At 40.8% G+C, this 12,687-nt stretch overlaps 1 protein-coding gene across 4 annotated transcripts in view; it reads right to left on the bottom strand.

The window, feature by feature from the left end:
* CLIP3 (CAP-Gly domain containing linker protein 3) overlaps positions 1-12,687 on the bottom strand; it is a 65,478-nt gene that overhangs the window by 51,882 nt on the left and 909 nt on the right. The gene's annotated exons all lie outside the window — the stretch shown is intronic.

Raw genomic sequence — 12,687 nt, 5'->3', positions numbered from 1 at the left:
GCAAAATAGGACAGCACCAATATCCTTAGAGTGGTCATGGCTGTGAATGTTCCTGGCAGTACCATCAATAATGTGTAACACCAACGCACAGTCCTAAGACCAATGCCCACTAATAGATTTCCTGCAGATTTTTGTCTTCAGATTTATCAAAACCATGTAGTGCAAGGGCCTGCCTGATTGCATACAAATTGAAACGCTTAAGATTTGACCTCATATTATATGTTTTTGGTAAATCTGAAGATGAAAAATCTGCAGAAAATCTAATAGTGTGCATGGGGTCTAAGTTCTTGCTGAGTACATAAGGCCTTGATGAAGGTCCCGTAATAATATAATTGTATTGTCTCCTTGTGCTGCCAATTCCTTTCTGAAAATGGTAGGACACTTTCAGACTTATTATATATAATGGCGCAAAATGAAATGAAAATGTATAAAAAGTGTAGGAACCAATCAACATCTGTCTTTTTTGTAATTTGACTACAATAACCTCATATATGATTGGCTGCTATAGATTACTAAGCTTGGTACTTTCATAATAAATTAGTCTGCATATGGATACATTGCTTTTTATGCAACACAAAATATTCCAATGACACAATCACAGTACAGACCAGTATTATTACCATAAGGCACTCAGTGGATCAGTCACACAATTCCAATACAGACTATTATTATTACAATAATTCACACAATCCCAGTACAGACCAGTAGAATTACAGTAAGGTTTTCTGTTAATCAGTCACACTATCCCAGTACAGACCAGTGTTATTACTATAAGGTATTCTGTGTATCAGTCACACTATCCCAGTACAGACCAGTGTTATTACTATAAGATACTCTGTGGATCAGTCACACTATCCCAGTACAGACCAGTTTTGTTACAGTAAGGCACTCTGTGGATTAGTCACAATGCCAAGACAGACCAGTTATCTGGTTCATTCACACAACCCCAGTACAGGTAAGTATTACTATAGTAAGGGATCCCGTGGATCAGTTACACCATCCCAGTACAGTCCAGTATTATTACCATAAGGCACTCTATGGATATGACACACCATCCCAGTAGAGACCAGTATTATAATACGGCACTCTATGGATCAGACACACCATCCCATTACATACCATTATCATTACAATAAGGTACTCTATGGATCAGTCACACCATCTCAGTATTTCCCATTATCATTACAATAAGGTACTCTATGAATCACTCACACCATCCCAGTACAGTCCATTATTATTACAATAAGGCATTCTATCGATCAGACACACCATCCCAGTACAGACCAGTATCATTACAATAAGGCACTCTATGGATCAGTCACACCATCTCAGTATTTCCCATTATCATTACAATAAGGTACTCTATGAATCAGTCACGCTATCCCAGTACAGACCAGTATTATTACAATAAGGCCTTCTATGGATCAGACACACCATCCCAGTACAAACCAGTATCATTGCAAAAAGGCACTCTGTGGATCAGTCACAATCCCAATACAGACCAGTTATCACAGTAAGGCACTCTGTGGATCACTCACACAAACCCAGTACAGACCAGTATTATTACCAAATGGCACTCTGTGGATTAGTCACAAAATCACAGTACAGACCAGTATTACTACAGTACGGCACTTTGTGGATCAGTCACACCATCCCTGTATAGATTAGTATTATTACAATAAGACAATCTGTGGATCAGTCACACAATACCAGTATAGACCCATTTTATTACAATAAAGCACTCTATGGATCAGGCACATCATCCGAGTAGAGACCAGTATTATTACAATCAGTCACACCATCCCAATACAGACAAGTATCATAGGCGTGCGCACAGAGTGTGCCGGTTGTGCCTGAGCACACCCTAATTACCCCGTGTGGTGCTGATTCCCCCTGCTCCCCTCCCCCCATGCAGTGCTGCCAGCTTCCCTCCTCTCCTCTCAGGAGCTTGGAAGAGGCTGTTAAAAATGTCATTAACCGGCCTTCCTTTTCTGAATGATCACAGTGAGTAATCTGTACCGATCGCTCTGGTCTTCATTCTTAACTGAAGCATAGTAAACTATGTTTACTGCAGGCTGCAGAGAAAGGGACTGGGGAATCTCTGTCCTCAATTTCCTTCTCTGTCTCAAAAGTGAGACATCAGGGGTCTGTTTAGACCCTTGATATTTCACCAAAGCCCCATAACAGGGCTCCTAAAAAGAAATTAATAAAAGATAATATTGTAAAAATTAATAAAACTACTGACACCTGCCCTACTGACACCAATCTTTGTTCTACTGATACCATCCACTGCTCTGCTCATATACACGCATGTGTGTTTGTGCTCTGGGGTGCACACCCTAATGCAATAGACTGCGCACACCAATGACCAGTATCAATGTAATAAGGCACTCTGTGGATCAGTCACAACAATCCCAATAGGGACCAGTATCATTTCAATAAGGCACTCTATGAATCAGTTAAAACATCCCAGTACAGACTAGTATTATTACACAATAAGGCACTCTATGGATCAGTCATACCATCCCAGTACAGGCCAGTATTATTGTAATAAGGCACTCTGTGGATCAGTCACACAATCCCAGTACAGACCAGTATCATTTCAATAAGGCACTCTATGGATTAGAAGCACCATTTCAGCAGAGACCGGCAATATTACATAATAAGGCACTCTATGGATCAGTCACACCATTCTAATACAGTCCAGTATTATTATAATAAGGCACTGTGTCGATCAGTCACACAATCCCAGTACAGACCAGTATCATTTCAATAAGGTACTCTATGGATCAGAAGCACCATTTCAGCAGAGACCGGTGTTATTACACAATAAGGCACTCTATGGATCAGAAGCACCATCCCAGTACAGATCATTATCATTTCAATAAGGTACTCCATGAATTAGTAAAACCATCCCAGTACAGACCAGTATTATTACACAATAAGGCACTCTATAAATCAATAAAACCATCCCAGTACAGACCAGTATTACCATAAGGCACTCTATGAATCAGTAAAACCATCCCAGTACAGACCAGTATCATTATCATAAGGCACTCTATGAATTAGTAAAACTATCCCAGTACAGACCAGTATTATTACCATAAGGCACTCTATGGATCAGTTACACTATCCCAATACAGACCAGTATTATAACCATAAGGCACTCTATGAATCAGTAAAACCATCCCAGTACAGACCAGTATCATTACCATAATGCACTCTATGAATTAGTAAAACTATCCCAGTACAGACCAGTATTATTACCATAAGGCACTCTATGGATCAGTTACACTATCCCAATACAGACCAGTATTATAACCATAAGGCACTCTATGAATCGGAAGAACCATTTCAGTTGAGACCGCCGGTATTATTAACCCCTTTGTAAATGCAATATGCCTCCATAAGAAAACTGCCCCTTGCCATGGGAACTTTAAGTAACTTTGCAGCAGAGAATTTGGAAAGCAGAACTGTGTGTGTTCTTAGTTGTCAGCCTGAGAATCAAATGTCAAACAGAAAAATGAGTCATGGAGTTATTGTGAAGTTTACAGACGCATGGTGATGCTGCTAACCTTGGTCTGGGCATCTAAGATTGATAAAAATTCTGTTCACAAACACATCAAAATATAAGGCACTCTATGGATCAGTTACACAATCCCAGAACAGAGTAGTATCATTATAATAAGGCACTCTGTGGATCAGTCATTATACTGGTACAGACCAGTATAATGAAAATAAAGCAAGCTGCAGACCAGTCACACAATCCCAGTACAAACAAACATTATTACAATATTAGGCTTTCTGCGGATCCTTGAGGTGTATGGCTACCAGTTCCATATTTATTCTGACCTGCAGGGCTTTTTTTTCAGCAGGAACGCGGGGGGATCGCAGTTCCTGCACCTCCAGCACTGAATGCATGCAAGGGGTGCTGGGGTGTGCTCAAGGGTCTACTGGTGCCGGTTGCAAGGGAATCTATTGTAGCTGGAGGGGATCTATTTATGCACAGGGTGTCTATTGTTGCTGGAAAAGTCAATTGTTACTGGTGGGGGACCTATTGTTGCTGAGGGTGGGTCTTATGTTACTAGGGGGTCAGTTGTTTCTGGGAGAGATCTACGGTTAAGGGAACGGCCTATTGTTGCTGGCTGTAGGGAGATCTGTTGTTGCTGCCAGAGGTCTAATGTTGCTGGGGGATATTTTGCTGCGGGTGGTCCATTGTTGTTGGGGAGGATATATTGTTGCTTAAGGTTCTATTGTTACTGGCTGCGGGGGATCTATTTTACTGCTTTCCTTGTTACCTTTAACAAGTTCCATACAAATTGGCACCATAAAATGATACTTGGTTCTGTATTCTCTATAAAGTAATGGGAGGGGGGCAGGGGGTGGAACCAAGGAACGGTCCTCAGAGGTGGGTAGGGGGCAGAGAAAAGGGGTAACTCAGAAAGGGGGAGTTCCTGCACCTATTCTTTGCGAAAAAAAGCCCTACTGATCTGTAATTTAAAGTTGCCTTTAATTTATTTAATGATATATCTTTCCCAGTGGGACCTTGACCCAACATAAATAATTGCAAATGTATTCACTGACAGCACTGCCTTTGTTTTAAAATTAAAACCAAATTTGACAGGTCCTCTTAACTGGCTAGTAGGTTTGAGTAGGGAGATTTGTATTTGGCGCTCTGTATACTACCCCTACCCCACATCCCTAAATGTGCATTTCCCATGATAGTTTTAAATTGATGGTTGCCATTCTCCCCTTTTACATTGTTCAGTATATACACACAAGTGTTATTCAGCTGCTTTGTGCATGTCTGTGTGCAAAACCATTGCACAGAGCAGGTAAGTGTAACATGTTTTTTTTATGACAGCATTAAGAATCACTTTAAATAAATCTTTAAAATGGGGTGCACTGCGACACTAGTTGAACGTTTACTAGAAAACACTCTAAAAGCACCAATGGGGAAGGGGGAGCTGTCAGGTGGAGGAATTGTTACTCTGACCCAATCAAGTGTGTGTAAAATGTCCGCTTGAGCTACTGAGCCCTGGCAACAATTGTTGTTTTTAAGCAGAGAAGCTATAGAGAGCCCTTAAATGATTCTAAAGATCTGAGAACGCCATCTGCTGTCTGCATATAATATTCAATATTTTACCTTACAAAATGATATATTTTATAACTGTATTTTTTTGTCATGAACATACTGTATTAAAGAAAATGTAAACCATTATGCATCCAATTAAGACTAAGACTTTTCTCCCTAAGTGTCTAACTTTTGGTCATTTGTATAATCTCTGTACAGACCAGTATAATTAGAATAGGACCAGTATAATTGGAATACACTCACCGGTCACTTTATTAGGTACACCTGTTCAGATGTTTGGTAACACAAATTGCTAATCAGCCAATCACATGGCAGCAACTCAGTGCATTGAGGCATCTAGATGTGGTGAAGATGACTTGCTGAAGTTCAACTCAAGCATCGGAATGGGGAAGAAAAGGGGATTTAAGTGACTTTGAACGTGGCATTGTTGTTGGTGCCAGACGGCTGCTCTGAGTATTTCAAAAATTCCTGATCTACTGGGATTTTCACACACAACAATCTCTAGGGGTTATAGAGAATGGTCCGAAAAAGAGAAAATATCCAGTGAGTGGCAATTGTGTGGATGGAAAATGCCTTTTGTTGATGTTAGAGGTCAGAGGAAAATGGGCAAACTGGTTCAAGAAGATAGAAAGGCAACAGTAACTCAAATAACCATGTTACAACCAAGGTGTGCCGAATATCATCTTTGAATGCACAACACATAGAACCTTGAAGCAGATAGGCTACAGCAGCAGAAGACCACACCGGTGCCACTCCTGTCAGCTAAGAATAGGAAACAGAGGCTGCAACTTACACAGGCTCACCAAAATTGGACAAAAGAAATATGGAAAAACATTGCCTGGTCTGATGAGTCTCAATTTCAGCCGCAACATTCAGATGGTCTGGTCAGAATTTGGTGCAAACAACATGAAAGTATGGATCCATCCTGTCTTGTATCAACAGTTCAGGCTGGTGGTGTAATGGTGTGGGGGATATTTTCTCGGCACACTTTAAGCCCCTTAATACCAATTAAGCATTGTTTAAACGCCACGGCCTACCCAAGTATTGTTGCTGATCATGTCCATCCCTTTATGACTACAGTGTACTCATCTTCTGATGGCTCCTCCTAGCAGGATAATGCACCATGTCACAAAGATCAAATCATCTCACCACTGGTTTCTTGAACATGACAATGAGGTCACTGTACTCCAATGTCCTCCACAGTCACCAGATCTCATCCAATAGAGCACCTTTGGGATGTGGTGGAATAAGAATCTGCAGCAACTGCGTGATGCTTTCATGTCAATATGGAGCAAAATCTCTGAGGAATGTTTCCAACACCTAGTTGAATCTATACCACAAAGATTTAAGGCAGTTCTGAAGGCAAAAGGGGGTCCAACCCGGACTAATGAGGTGTACCTAATAAAGTGATTTTTAATTAGCATAGCATAAAAAAAACTCTTCTACCCTGGTTGATTAAACATTTCTATAAATTAGCAGATTAGTTCAGGGATGATTCTCCCTTCCTATGAGTGTCACTGGCCAAACGTTTGGTCATTTGTAGAATCTCTGTATGGACCAGAATAATTAGAGTTGGACATCTCTACACAGACCAGTATGATTAGAAAAGACCTCTCTGCACAGGCCAGTATAATTAGAATAGGACCTCTCTATACAGACCAGTATGATTAGAATAGGACCTCTCTGTACAGACCAGTATAATTAGAATAAGACCTCTCTATACAGACCAGTATGATCAGAATAGGACCTCTCTGTATGGACCAGTATGATTAGAATAGGAAATCTCTGTATGGACCAGTATGATTAGAATAGGACATCTCTGTACAGACCAGTAGAATTAGAATACAGTAGGACCTCTCTGTACAGACCAGTATGATTATTAGAATAGGACCTCTCAGTACAGACCAGTATGATTAGAATAGGAAATCTCTGTATGGACCAGTATAATTAGAATAGGACATCTCTGTACAGGCCAGTAGAATTATATAGGACATCTCTGTACAGACCAGTATGATTAGAATAGGACCTCTCTGTATGGACCAGTATGATTAGAATATGACCTCTCTGTATGGACCAGTATGGTTAGAATAGGACCTCTCTGTATGGACCAGTAGAATTAGAATAGGAAATCTTTGTATGGACCAGTAGAATTAGAATAGGACCTCTCTGTACAGACCAGTATGATTAGAATAGGAAATCTCTGTATGGACCAGTAGAATTAGAATAGAACATCTCTGTACAGACCACTACGATTAGAATAGGAAATCTCTATACAGACCAGTAGAATTAGAATAGAACCTCTCTATACAGACCAGTATGATTAGAATAGGACCTCTCTATACAGACCAGTAAAATTAGAATAGGACCTCTCTATACAGACCAGTAGAATGAGAAGAATGAGAATAGGACCTCTCTATACAGACCAGTAGAATTAGAATAGGACCTCTCTATACAGATCAGTATAATTAGAATAGGACCTCTCTATACAGACCAGTAGAATGAGAAGAATGAGAATAGGACCTCTCTATACAGACCAGTAGAATTAGAATAGGACCTCTCTATACAGATCAGTATAATTAGAATAGGACCTCTCTATACAGACCAGTAGAATTAGAATAGGACCTCTCTGTACAGACCAGTAGAATTAGAATAGGACCTCTCTATACAGACCAGTAGAATTAGAATAGGACCTCTCTATACAGACCAGTAGAATTAGAATAGGACCTCTCTGTACAGACCAGTAGAATTAGAATAGGACCTCTCTATACAGACCAGTAGAATTAGAATAGGACCTCTCTATACAGACCAGTAGAATTAGAATAAGACCTCTCTATACAGACCAGTAGAATTAGAATAGGACCTCTCTATACAGACCAGTAGAATTAGAATAGGACCTCTCTATACAGACCAGTAGAATTAGAATAGGACCTCTCTATACAGACCAGTAGAATTAGAATAAGACCTCTCTATACAGACCAGTATAATTAGAATAGGACCTCTCTGTACAGACCAGTATGAATAGAATTGGACACATTGAGGATAAGTATTTAAATCCCAGTCCAGATTCAGTACTATAAGACCCTTTAGAGGCGTTATATTGTTGCGGTTACCAGTATCCTATGAACATAAAAGAAAAGGGACTGTGTTTCTCATAGTGACAATACTGAGAAGATTATTTCCCACAATACAAAGCCCCTTGTCTTTCACTGACATTCCCCACCATGGAATAATCCCGATGTGATGGCCATTCACCCACATTCAGTCTGCAGCCAGCACACAGAACTCTGCAGCTTGCAATGCAATCAATGTGAACACAAGATGGTGATTGTAGGAGACAGACAAAGCTTCTCTCCACAGTCAGAGAGGTGGGACAGAGCCAGGCTACCATCCAGGGCCCGTCACCGACTCTTCTCAGGCTGCTAGATTATTCCATGGATGGTGATGTCTGGAAATGTCCCCAGGCATAGAGCCAGGGCTAGCGGGGCAGCACAGGACAAACAGGGGGCAGAGAAAAGAGGAGATTTAGATGCAGGGAGATGTGTGTGGGGTGTACGAGAAATGGGGACTCTTTCTCTTGTTGGAAAAAGAAAAACATAGAGCCAGGGCATTAAATAACGTGGAAAAAATAGAAAAGTAAGATAAGAGAGGATACCTAAGGGTGAAAATAAGGGGTTAAAAACAAGATGAGCAATGGAATAGAAAAAGGGAGAAATGAAAATATCTGAGTGACATGATCTATATACAGTCACATTACAGAAGGGAACCTGTCACTGGTATCTGATAACAGAGTAACATGTATTTTGGAACAGACCAAATTATACATCAGAGTGAAGGGGCAGAGAACAGAGAGAGGATAGGGATAGATATTGGGAAGGAAGGAAAGGAAGGAAAGGAAGGAAGGAAAGGAAGGAAAGGAAGGAAAGGAAGGAAGGAAGGAAGGAAGGAAGGAAGGAAGGAAGGAAGGAAGGAAGGAAGGAAGGAAGGAAGGAAGGAAGGAAGAAAAGGAAAGGAAAGGAAAGGAAAGGAAAGGAAAGGAAAGGAAAGGAAAGGAAAGGAAAGGAAAGGAAAAGGAAAGGAAAGGAAAGGAAAGGAAAGGAAAGGAAAGGAAAGAGGAGGGAGGAAGGAAGGGAAAGGAAATGAAAGGGAAGGGAAGGGAAGGGAAGGGAAGGAAGGAAGGAAGAAAGGAAGGAAGGAAGGAAAGAGGAGGGAGAAAGGAAAGGAAAGGAAAGGAAAGAAGGAAAGAAGGAAGGAAGGAATAAGGAAGGAAGGAAGGAAGGAAGGAAGGAAGGAAGGAAGGAAGGAAGGAAGGAAGGAAGGAAGGAAGGAAGGAAGGAAGGAAGGAAGGAAGGAAGGGGACAGAGGGAAGGAAAGGGACAGAGGCAGAGGAAAAGAAGGACACATATAATAAAGGGTGAAAGCAGGACAAGGAGAGGGACATGATAGTAAGGGGAGGAAAAGAGGGAGAAGGGGGGGGGCAGCAGAGACACTGTACTGAAAATAGAGAGAGGGGAAGGAAGGAAAGAGGGAAAGGAAAGGAACAAAGGGAAAAAGGACATAGTATGGGTGGGGAGGGAAAGAGGGAGAAAGAAGGAGGGGGGGGGGGGGCAGAGAAAAAGTATAGGGGGAAGAGAGAGAAGAAGAAAGAATGAGAGCGGGCAGACAGTATAAAACGAAGTGTGCGTGTGTATGGGGGGGCACAGCATGGAAGAAAGAAGGGAGAGCGAGAGAAAGGAGGAGAGAAGGCACCGGGACACAATATAGTCAAAGAAGTGAGAGAGGGAGAAAGGTGGAGAGGAGACACAGAGATACAGTATAGAATTAAAAGAAGGGACCAATATAGAGGGAAGGGAGATAATGAGAAAGGAGGAGAACAGGCAGAGACACAGTATAGAAAGAAGAGAGAGAGTAAAAGAAAAAGGAAGGAAGGAAGGAAGGAAGGAAGGAAGGAAGGAAGGAAGGAAGGAAGGAAGGAAAGAAAGAGGAGGGAGGAAAGAAGGGAAAGGAAAGGAAAGGAAGGAAGGAAGGAAGGAAGGAAGGAAGGAAGGAAGGAAGGAAGGAAGGAAGGAAGGAAGGAAGGAAGGAAAGGGACAGAGGCAGAGGAAAAGAAGGACACAGGGGCAGAAATGCAGTATAGTAAAAACATAAAAGGGAGAGATAAGGAGAGATGGCACAGACACAGCATAGTAAGAGAGAGGGGGCGTAAGGAGAAAAGACAAAGTGTAGAGAAAGAAAGAAAGAAAGAAAGAAAGAAAGAAAGAAAGAAAGAAAGAAAGAAAGAAAGAAAGAAAGAAAGAAAGAAAGAAAGAAAGAAAGAAAGAAAGAAAGAAAGAAAGAAAGATAAAGAAGAAAGAGAAAGAGAGAAAAGAGAAGTCACAGAGATACGGTGTAAGTAAAAAGAGAGAAAGGGGGAGAAAGGAAGAGAGAAGGCAGAGACACAGTATAGTAAGAAGAGAAACAAAAAAGGAGGAGATTGGGCAATGAGACAGTACAGTATAAGAAAAGGGAAGGGGGGAAAGGAGGAGAGAAGGCATAGAGAGATATTATAACAGGAAGAAAGGAGAGAGGGAGAAAGAAAGACAGGAGGCACAGGGACACCATATGGTAAGAAGAGAGAGAAAGATAGAGAGAGAGTGAAAAAGGAGGACCGAGAGAGAGAGAGGGAGTGGAGGCACTGGATAGTGGGAGAGAGGTGGAGAGAATGATAGGGAGAAAGGAGGAGAGAGAGAGAGAAGGGGGGAAAGGCACACAGGACAGGAGGGAATGAAGAGTCATGCACAGGACACAAGAGACAGATTGACAGAAAGAAAACTGGTGTACAGGACAGAGATAAAAAAAAAAGATTAAGGCAAAAAAGGATAAGAAGACAGAACAGAGCTGAAGATGTGAGAATTAGAGAAGGGGATGGAGGTGGGGAATGGGAGGATTCTGGATGAGGCCTGGAAGATGGAAGTCATTATAGAGGATGGTAATAATGTTAATCATGGAGTCTTGAGGAGTCAGTTAATCACTCCAGTATATTACACCTTCATTGACCGGTGTTCATCTACGTACATACTGTATACAGATGGATCTTTTCTCTCCTATATTCCCTCTGTATCTTCATCTCTCCTACATGACAACTGTTCAGAGCACTGAAATATTCACATTTCTATATTCATACCTGCTGCTGTATATAAACTCACTGCAGTCCACCTTTCTATATCTAGAAGTGTTTGAATTATAGCTATCCTACCTTCTATATAACCACCTTTCTATGTATCCTTTTATATAACCATACCTCTACATCCCTCTCTCTATATTAATCTCTGTACTTCCTTTTTAAACATTCATATGTGTATATGCTTTTGTATACCTACCTCCCTACACAGCTCTCTGTTTATTCTTCTGCATAGCTACCCTCTCTACATGCAAAGCCCTGTATATTCACCTCTCTTTATATCCCTCTGTTCTCACCTCTCTATATACATATTTTATGACTTTCTCTACCTATCTCACTTTAATCCTATCTACTCATCTTTCTGTATATATCCTGTATACCTACCTCTTTACCTATCTGCATACCTACCTCTTTACATATCTGTCTGTATATACCCTCTATACCTACCTCTCTCTATATCCGTCTGTATTTCTAACTTACTATACCTGTCCATTGATCCCTCTATATCTACCCCTCTATACCTACTACTCTTCATATCTATCTGCTCATACCCTGTATACCTAGCTTTCTATCTGTATATACCCTGTATACCTACCTCTTTACCTATCTGTATACCTACCTTTCTATCTGTATAGACCTTTTATGCCTAACTTTCTACATATGTATCTGTATATACCCTGTATACCGACTTCTATACATATCTGTCTGTATATACCCTCCATACCTACCTCTCTGTATATCCCTCTCTATGTCTACATTACTATATCTATCCATTGATCCCTCTATATCTACCCCTCTACATCTACTAATCTGCATATCTATCTGCACATACCCTGTATACCTACCTCTCTACATATCTATCTGTATATATACCCCGTATACCTACCTTTCTACTTATCTATTTGTATATACCCTGCACTCCTATTTCTCTACATATCTATCTGTATATAACCACCTTACCATACCTATCCATTGTTCCCTCTCCCTCAATACCTCCATCTCTACATATCTATCTGTATATACCCGTCTACCTACCTCTCGCCATATCCCTTTGCATTCCTACCTTACTATACCTGTCGATTGATCCCTCTATATCTATCTGTACATCCCTTCAGGTACCTAGATTTCTACATAGCTGCTCCTAATTTCCTCTTTTTACCAACTACCCTACATAACTATTTGTATATGTCTCTGTATACTTACCTCCCTATATACTTATCTGTGTATTCTTCCCTATACCTTTTTCGCTCCTCCTGTCTATGAATGCTTTTGTACACTATCTAGGTATCCTGTCTGCCTATCATCCTGGATACCTACCACTCTATATACATTGTCTTGTACCCTTCTATATACCTAACTCCCTTTGTATCTGTTTGTATATCTGTCCATTTACCTATCTTACTGTATACCTTTTTGTATATACCCCCATGTACCT

Source organism: Aquarana catesbeiana, linkage group LG09 (assembly GCF_042186555.1).
Source record: "Aquarana catesbeiana isolate 2022-GZ linkage group LG09, ASM4218655v1, whole genome shotgun sequence".
Classification (NCBI taxonomy): Eukaryota; Metazoa; Chordata; class Amphibia; order Anura; family Ranidae; genus Aquarana; species Aquarana catesbeiana.
The sequence above is the reverse complement of the archived record's forward strand: the minus strand, read 5'-3'. Positions and strand labels throughout refer to the sequence as shown.